This window comes from Zea mays, chromosome 10, assembly GCF_902167145.1.
Source record: "Zea mays cultivar B73 chromosome 10, Zm-B73-REFERENCE-NAM-5.0, whole genome shotgun sequence".
Taxonomy (NCBI): domain Eukaryota; kingdom Viridiplantae; phylum Streptophyta; class Magnoliopsida; order Poales; family Poaceae; genus Zea; species Zea mays.
The window spans coordinates 112,587,230-112,596,528 of NC_050105.1; positions in this window are offsets into that span (position 1 = coordinate 112,587,230).

The following is a 9,299-nucleotide window of genomic DNA, read 5'->3' on the forward strand; positions in this document are numbered from 1 at the left end:
TCAACAACATCAGCAGCAGAACACGGACAATCTTAGGCATCTAGATCGGGAGTACAACGAATATGGCATAGAATGTGAAGATTTCATCTAGGACCAAGTTTGTCAGGATCAGAAGACCTCTTGGCGTCCATCATCAAATTGTTTATATGATGAATAAGGAGAGTAAATTGACTGAGGAATTTCAAGCCCACTCTAGCTGAGTCATACGATGGTCGCTCTAATCCATCAGATTGGTTGTAGATCCACCAATAGTCTGTCACAACAATAGGAGGTGACTCATCAGCTATGGCAAATTATTTGTCCATGTGTCTCGGCTCTACAGTTAGGAAGAGGCCTTTGGGTCTTCCTGCCAGTTCTATTGATTCATGGGAATAGTTTAAGTGTTAGATCGTCAACAACTTTAGCATGAACTTTGATCAAGAAAAAACATTACAACCTTGAGTAGATCATACAAAAAGAAGACAAATCTCTACACAGTTACATCAAGTGGTGGCATGATGTGAAGGCCGACATCTCCAGCATGCTCGAGGAAACGACTATCTATGTTTCTACAAGGGCCTCAAGGACCAAAAGCCATCTCAGAAGCTCGTGTGCAAAGCTCCGACCACTCCGATCTCTCTTTTTTAGGTTGCTGACAAGTATGCCATAAGTGAATAAGTTCTCCAACACATATCACCATCATCCTAGAAGGACAAGGAAAAATAGAGTGGAAGGTCGATTCAGAGAAAGGCCAAGATAGGAAGCACAAACTAGAGGCTGAGTCACAACACCGTTGAATAGGGGGGTCAACGACGAACTGCTCCCCCGAAGAGGAATAATAAATTCCAAATGATTATGGAGGGACGATGCTTATCATCCATATGGACAACATGAGGCTTAGGACTATCATCACATTAGGGGTTTTGTAGAGAAGTTATGTAAGGAACTTGAACCTAAGTCCTAGAAGCCGGAGACAAGAAATAAGAATGACTTGGACAGAGATGACAATACCAAGTTTCTATAACAACGTAGGACATAATGTACATCATTAGGGGCCCTAATTCCTATGAGTTCAAGACAAAGCAAAAGTTTGAGGCAAGAGATCATGTAGTGCAGCCAACCACTCCTGAGTACCTATGGCGGTCGAAGTGTGGGGGACAGATATCCCCTGGGTCCACTAGAAGGCTAGAAGACCTCATGAAAGGCTTTGGGCCCGATATTTCGCAAGGCCATCCCTTCGTGGGCCCAAGGAGGAACGTCCGACGAAGTGGATCAGCGCAAGATCGGATCAACTCGAGCCCAGACGGCCCAACGGATTTGAGCGACATCCACAGCAATGACCCGACTTTCCCGCGCTGCGTCCTCAGGCGTCGGAACTGAATGGCGATAAGTCGGCAGAATTATAGGAAGATAGGCTCAGTCGGTTCACTATTACTTAGGCTCACGTTGTTATCATATCCGCATGTAACGCCCCACGGTCGAGTATATAAGGCCTAGGAGGCATCCCCTCAAAAACATCTCCCTCCTTAGCCATTTATTCAGCTCTCTAGCATCTCTCGTACTAGAGAACTCCCTTGTAACCCGCCACACAAAAGATCCACACTAGGACGTAGGGTGTTACGCATCTCAAAATGGCACGAACCTGTACAAGATTGTCCACTGTCTCTCGTGCATCTGGCACGAACCATCGAGCTACAGTTAAGACTGGGCATATTACCCGCTACCCGATACCCGAACCCGAAAAACCCAGACCCGGACCCAAAATACCCGAACCCGTGGTACCCGAAGTCTAATCCGGATAGTAAATGCTATTACCCAAAATTAGTTTGGGTATTTCGGGTAGTAGCACCCGGTACCCGAAGTACCCATATTAGTACTGCACACCGTGGCGGTCTGGCCGTCTGGTCATCTGGTGGAGTGGAGAAGTGGGCCTTGCCGCCTTGGGCTTGGACTGGACATGATCACGTGCACATGCCATGGCCCATGATCTGATGATCCCACCAAGTCAAGTAGTCAACACCGCACGTCCGCACACCAAGCCAATTAGCCAAGCTGCCAAAGTGCCCAGGCGGCAAGGCACGACGCTGCAAAACCTAGAAGTAGCTAGCCGCCACCCGCCACCGCAAGACACCTTTCTCCATTATTCTAGTGATCCAGTCCCTCATCCTCGGTGGCGCGTGGTGGACTGGTGGTGCCCGAGGCAGCGGCCGAACCAGACGTCGGCTGCTTCTTCAATCTTCACCAATCATCACTCATCAGGTCGCTGGTTCTTTTCTTGTTTCTTCTTCAATTATTCACCACGCTGGTTCACCTAACCCAAGTACCCAACTACCGACCGATGCAATGCAGTTTGTTTCACTAAATGAATGTCAAAATAGTCACGCAATGGATGGCTGGATGCAATGCAGTGGAAGCATCCTTGAAACAGAGAGTACCACTTGAGAAACCTTGCGGTTGGTAGGCATCTTTGACTGGATACAATTCCTTGGGTCAGGAGGACGTCAGGTCATCAGTCTTTGCCCGTGTGGATTTTAGCTAGGCTTCCAGGAAATGCACGAGATATCCTCACAAAAGAATAACCGGAAATGCGTGATACAATTCATGTGATCTTTTCGTGCCAGGACTGATCAAGACTGGGTGTCTGGACTATAAATAAGACTGAAAAATTTCAGACAAGAGACAAGTTGTGCTTTTATATATTTCGGGTAAATTGGGTATACCCGAACCCGAACTTGCGGGTACCCGAACTTACGGGTAGCGTTTTTTCTTGGATGCTATCGGGTACCAATTTCCATTACCCGAATTTAATAAAACCCGAACTACCCGACCCGAATTAAACGGGTAACCCGAACGCCCAGTCTTAGCTACAGTCGTTAACACCGTCCTACTCCAAAAAGCACCTCAAGGGGCAACCCTGGGTGCGCGGTCAGACCCAAAACACCGACAGCTGGCGCGCCAGGTAGGGGGTGTGTCACTGATCCAAGCTAGCTCAATGGCCATCACTTTCCAGCGCAAGATCATCCTCCGCCCTGGATCCGTGTTCTGCTTCGGAACCATTTCATCTGTGGCAGACGAAGAGGGAACTCTACATCGTATCGCAGATCCGCCGGAGAGAAAACCCTCCTCGACAATCTTCGGGAAAGCCGGAGCGAAGCAGGAAAAAGCGCAACCTCCAGCGCTCCGAGTGGAGACTACCTCCTGCGAGCCGGGAGCAGAGGATCTGTCTACCCGGAGAACTCCGTTGTCCACCTCTTCTACAGAAAAATGGACACGGATCACTAGGAAAAAGGAAGCAAACGAGGTAAAGGCTCGTCAAGCTGCTCTTCTGGTACCTCCGCCCTCAAAGGAGAACAGAAAGAAGCTTGTCACTACGACGGTTCCATTCTACCCCGACGTCCTCTGCATCGGGGGAAGAGTGGAATCAACCCCCGTCTCCGACGATGAACCAACCGCGCTGGGAGAAGAACCTGTTCAGCAGGAATCTCGCCGACGAAGGAACCGACGCCGGAATATTCGGCGACATCATGAAGCCGGAGAGCGGGACCCAGCGCAACCTGTGTCACGATATGAGATCTCGGAAATGGGAGAAACTCCAGAAGAACGGGTCTTCAGGGAAAGAAGGAATTCCCGACGATGTGATCGTCGGCAAGCTCAAGAGCAAGCTGAACAGGAGGCGATACAACGCCGAGAGAACCCTCTTCTCGAACAAAACCTAAACCCCGACTTCGCCCGAGCCATGAACACACCGAGTGAGGTCGGTGGAGTGTTGGCTCGGATAGCCGATGGCCTCCCCCGGACTCTTGACGCCGAGGGCTATCGGCGGCTGCTCACTCGGGCAGCTAATCATCTTCTACCTCTCGCCCATCCATCGAGTGATCTACGACACGCCATCAACAGTCGGCGGGACGCACGGAGCTCCATCAACGCTTCGCGCGAACGACGACACGAAAACGAGATTCGGCGCCGAGAAGAATATGATCGGGATCACGGCATCCCTGCGCGAAGTTAGGCCACCAGAGTTGAGTCGGCAACGGCTTTGACCGGCGGCACGACCCGGGGACGGTCGAGGCACCACGTCAACAACTCCCCTCCCCGGGACCGACATCATCATCATCGACAGGAGGACACATGTGGAGTATCGGCACTCACTCCACGCCTTAGGGCCATTCAGTGGCCCCCTAACTTCAAAGTCTCCAACGTAGACAAGTACGAGCCTAAGCAGGACCCGGGAGGCTGGTTGGCTGTCTACACCACCGCCGCCCGAGCCGTTGGGGCAACTGAAGATGTGATGACCGCGTACTTGCCCATCGTCCTCGGGCAGGATGCGCTGCAATGGCTACGACACCTACCCTGACACTGCATCGACGACTGGAGCGACTTCAGTCGACGCTTCATCACCAAATTCCAATCTCTCTCCGACAAACCGGCGCAGCCATGGGACCTCAAATCCATCAAGCGCCGAGGGGATGAGACTCTCCGGTCGTACCTCAAAAGATTTCATACCTTGAGAAATCGTATCCCCGAGGTTGCGGAAGCAGCAGTAATCGAGGACTTCTACCGGGGATCTAATGACTCGGCCTTCGTGCGAGCCATACTGTAAAAGGCGCCGACTACCTCCGAGCAGCTATTCCGGGAAGTGGACCTCTACATCACCACCGACGAACGAGCTCAGGACCTCATCGGAGGAGCAAAGCCTGCACCGGCAGCACCACGACGTGACACGAACCAACAACCCGACAAGCGTTGGGAGAAGAGGCCTCGTGAAGAAGTCCACGTCGCCAGACCACCCGCCTCTCATGCCCGAGGAACACCTCGCAAAGGCGAATGTACATTGGACGACATCCTCGATGCCCAGTGCCCATACCACAAGGACATGCACCACACCCTCCGGAACTGCAGAGACTTCAAGCACTCCGTTGGGAACGGCCGACCCTTCCAACCTCTACCACCTCCCCCACCTCGAGGAGGACCCGGAGAACCTCGACAGCCTCAACAACAGGAAGGGGGAGGAGGTAGAGCATTCCCGCGCGTCGACAGAGAAGTCAACGTCATCTTCCGCGGACATGGGTCACAAGAAAGCAAGAGGCAACAGAAGCTCAACGACCGTCAGATACTGGTGGCGGCCACAGGTCCTCCCGCCCCGTATCGATGGTCTGAACACCCGATCACCTTCACTCGGGCGGATCAGTGGATCAACTTCGATCACCCGGGCAAGTACCCGCTCCTCGTCGATCCGGTGATCCGAGAGAACAGGGTAAAGAAGGTGTTAGTGGACGGGGGAAGCAGCATCAATGTCACCTTCCTCCGGACACTTCAAGGCTTGGGAGTCGCACTCAAAGAGCTCAACGAGTTAGACACTCCTTTCTTTGGCACCGTGCCGACTGAAGGAGAATATCCACTCGGACACATCTACATGTCGGTTACCTTCGGAACTCCGGAAAACTACAGAACCGAGTTCCTGAGGTTCGAGGTGGCAAGCTTCGACTGCGGATACAACGCCATCATCGGCAGGCCTGGATTGGTGAAGTTCATGGCCATTCCGCATTATACGTACATGATATTGAAGATGTCGGGACCACAAGGAATCATCATTGTGCGTGCTGACTTCCAAGGCGCCGTAGAGTGCTTCCGAGTGGCCATTCAGGCGGCCCTCACCACCAAATCATCAACGACTTCTTCCGTGCAGGCGAACTCAAAGCCTGAGGAGGACCTAATAGTACCTGCAAATGAAGCTCAAGCCGTGACCTCTATGCGGCCGACTGAAGAAACCAAGAGAATCAACCTCGGGTTCGTTGATGAACGCAAGACCGCCATCATCAGCTCCAGCCTAGATGACAAATAGGAAAGCGCGCTTGTCCAGTTTCTGCAAGATAACCGAGACGTATTCGCATGGAAACCTGCGGATATGCCGGGAGTCCCGAGAGAGCTGACCGAGCATAAACTGAAGGTCTATCCCCAGGCAAGGCCGATCCGACAAAAGTTGCGTCGATTCACGTTCCGACAAGAGAGAAGCCATCCGTGCTGAGCTAGCTCGCCTAGTCGCGGCAGGATTCATTAGAGAAGTACTGCATCCTGAGTGGTTAGCAAATCCTGTTCTTGTACTAAAAAAGAATAAAGTGGATTGGCGCATGTGCGTCGACTATACGGATCTCAACAAACACTGTCTGAAGGATCCCTTCGGACTTCCTAGGATAGACCAGGTGGTAGACTCGACCGCCGGGTGCTCTATGTTGTCCTTCTTGGATTGCTACTCCGGGTATCATCAAATCAGCCTGGCAAAGGAAGACGAGGAAAAAACAACATTCATCACCCCGTTTGGAGCTTTCTGCTATACCTCCATGTCGTTTGGCCTCGAAAACGCTGGAGCGACTTATTAGAGAGCCATTCAGACATGCTTAGCCGACCACTGGGGCAAGCGTGTAGAAGCTTATGTGGATGACGTGGTGATCAAGACAGAAAACTAAGAAAATTTCATTGAAGATTTGCAGCTGGTCTTCAACAGTCTGCGGCGATACCGATGGAAGCTTAATCCAGAAAAAATGTGTCTTTGGAGTACCAGCAGGAAAATTGCTTGGATTCATTGTTAGCCACCGAGGAATTGAAGCTATCCCAGAAAAGATCGAGGCTATCATGAAGATGGAAGCACCGCGGTCACAGAAGAAAGTACAAAGACTTACTGGATGCATGGCAGATTTAAGAAGGTTCATATCAAGGTTGGGAGAAAAAGGCCTACCGTTCTACAAGTTGCTCAAGAAGGTGGACAAGTTCCAGTGGACTTCAGAAGCTCAGGAAGCTCTTGATGCACTAAAGAAATTCCTGACAACACCGCCAGTACTAAAGTCGCCGCGCCGAGTCAGCCGGCCGAAGATCTGCTGTTATATATCTCTTGCACGACTCACGTGGTGAGCACCGCGTTGGTAGTCGAGCGAGCAGAGGAAGGACATGCATATCCAGTACAGCATCCCGTCTATTTCATCAGTGAAGTTCTGGGACCCTCAAAGAAGAAATATCCTCAAGTTCAAAAGCTATTGCATGCAGTACTTCTAACTGCACGCAAGCTCCGTCACTACTTTGACGACCACAAAGTCATAGTAGTCACTAGATTTCCAATAGGGGATATTCTCCACAACAAAGAAGCCATCGGAAGAATAGCCAAGTGGGCCTGCGAGCTGGGAGCTCACGACATCGAGTTTCGACCTTGCACTGCAATAAAGACTCAAGCACTAGTTGACTTCGTATCAGAGTGGACCGAGCAACAAGTGTCAGATAACCCGAAGACTGCAGAAGTATGGCGGATGTATTTTGATGGCTCTTTGAAGCTACAGGGGGCAGGCGCAGAGATCCTCTTCATTGCACCTGGAGGTGAACAACTCAAATATGCCCTTCAGTTGTTATTTTCAGCATCCAATAATGCAGCAGAATATGAAGCTTTGATTCACGGATTGAACATTGTCATATCACTGGGCATTAAGAGACTGATGGTATACAGAGATTCACTAGTGGTCATAAGTCAGATAAATAAAGAATGGGATTGCTCGAATGACTCTATGGGCAAGTACTGCACAGCCGTCTGAAAGCTAGAAGACAAATTTGAAGGGCTGGAATTTCATCATGTGGAGAGAGATCGCAACGCGGCAGCAGACGCGTTGTCGAAACTAGGATCCAGTCGGACCCAGGTCCCACCTGGGGTTTTCGTCCAAGAAGTACCACGCCCGAGCATTTCCTTAGATCGGGCAGAAGAGTGCAATGTTCTGAGCCAGCCAGAGTCAGATTCTAATGACTGGAGGGAGCCAATCATTAGATATATAAAGAATGAAGAGGAGCCGGACGACCAAGCTGCTGCAGAACACATTGCAAGGCAGTCAGCTCACTACACTCTCATTGGGGAGGCACTGTACAGAAGGGGCGCAACAGGAGTCCTCATGAAGTGCATTCTTTCAGCTACTGGAAAGCAACTGCTAGATGAGATCCACGCCGGACAGTGCAGGATACAAGCAACATCCAGGACTCTGGTTGGGAAGGTCTTCAGGTCTGGTTTCTACTGGCCAACAACAAAGAGTGATGCAGCCGAGTTAGTCCAGAGGTGTGAAGCTTGCCAATACTTATCAAAGCAGCAGCATTTACTAGCACAGCAACTGCAGACCGTACCCGTAACATGGCCATTTGCGTGTTGGGGACTAGACATGATTGGACCCTTCAAGAAAGCTCAGGGAGGATACACTCACGTGTTGGTTGCTATTGACAAAATAATTAAATGGATAGAGTACAAACCCATCGCTTCTCTGACTTCAGCTAAGGCAGTGGAATTCATACAAGATATAATATTCAGGTTCAGAATACTGAATAGCATTATAACTGACCTGGGATCCAATTTCACTAGCTCGGAATTCTTTGATTTCTGCGAACAAAGAAGCATCCAGATCAAATATGCGTCAGTAGCACACCCAAGAGCCAACGGTCAGGTAGAAAGGGCTAATGGAATGATATTGGAAGTACTCAGGAAGAAAGTCTTCGACAAGAATGAAAAGTTCGTAGGAAAAGTGGATCAGAGAGTTGCCGTATGTGGTTTGGAGCCTAAGAACTCAACCTAGCCGAGCTTTGCATGGAAACACTTCCTTCTTCATGGTCTATGGTTCGGAGGCAGTGCTACCTGCCGATCTCAGGTTTGGGGCACCAAGGCTGATCTTCGAAAACATAGCTGAGGCAGAAAATACTAGACTGGAGGATATTGATACATTGGAAGAAGAACGATTGAATACAGTAATTCAGTTAGCTAGGTACCAGCAAACCCTGAGGCGTTATCATGATAAGGCCATATGACCTCGATCCTTCGTAGTGGGAGATTTGGTCCTTCGCCGAATTCTAACGGGGGAAGGACGGCACAAATTGTCGCCACTATGGGAAGGGCCATTCATGGTAACAGAAGTCACTCGGCCAGGATCATATCGACTTACTCAAATGGATGGCATGGAAATAGGGAACTCATGGAATATAGAGCATCTCACAAAGTTTTACCCCTAGCTAGACTTCAAAAGCTATCGGGGCAGCATTGTATTCTGTAATCGGAAAATACATCATCAATAAAAAGACTTCATTCTCAAAGGCACTCAAACTATTTATTATCAATCTGCATGCTTACTCGACTTAGGGTGACCACTATACCCTACTAACGGAGCAATCGGCTTAAGTCGGCAGTGACTTAAGACGGTGCAACATGCTCACGCTTACTTAACTTAGGGTGACCACTATACCCTACTAACGGAGCAATCAGCTTAAGTCGGCAGTGACTTAAGACGGTGCAACATGCTCACGCTTACTTA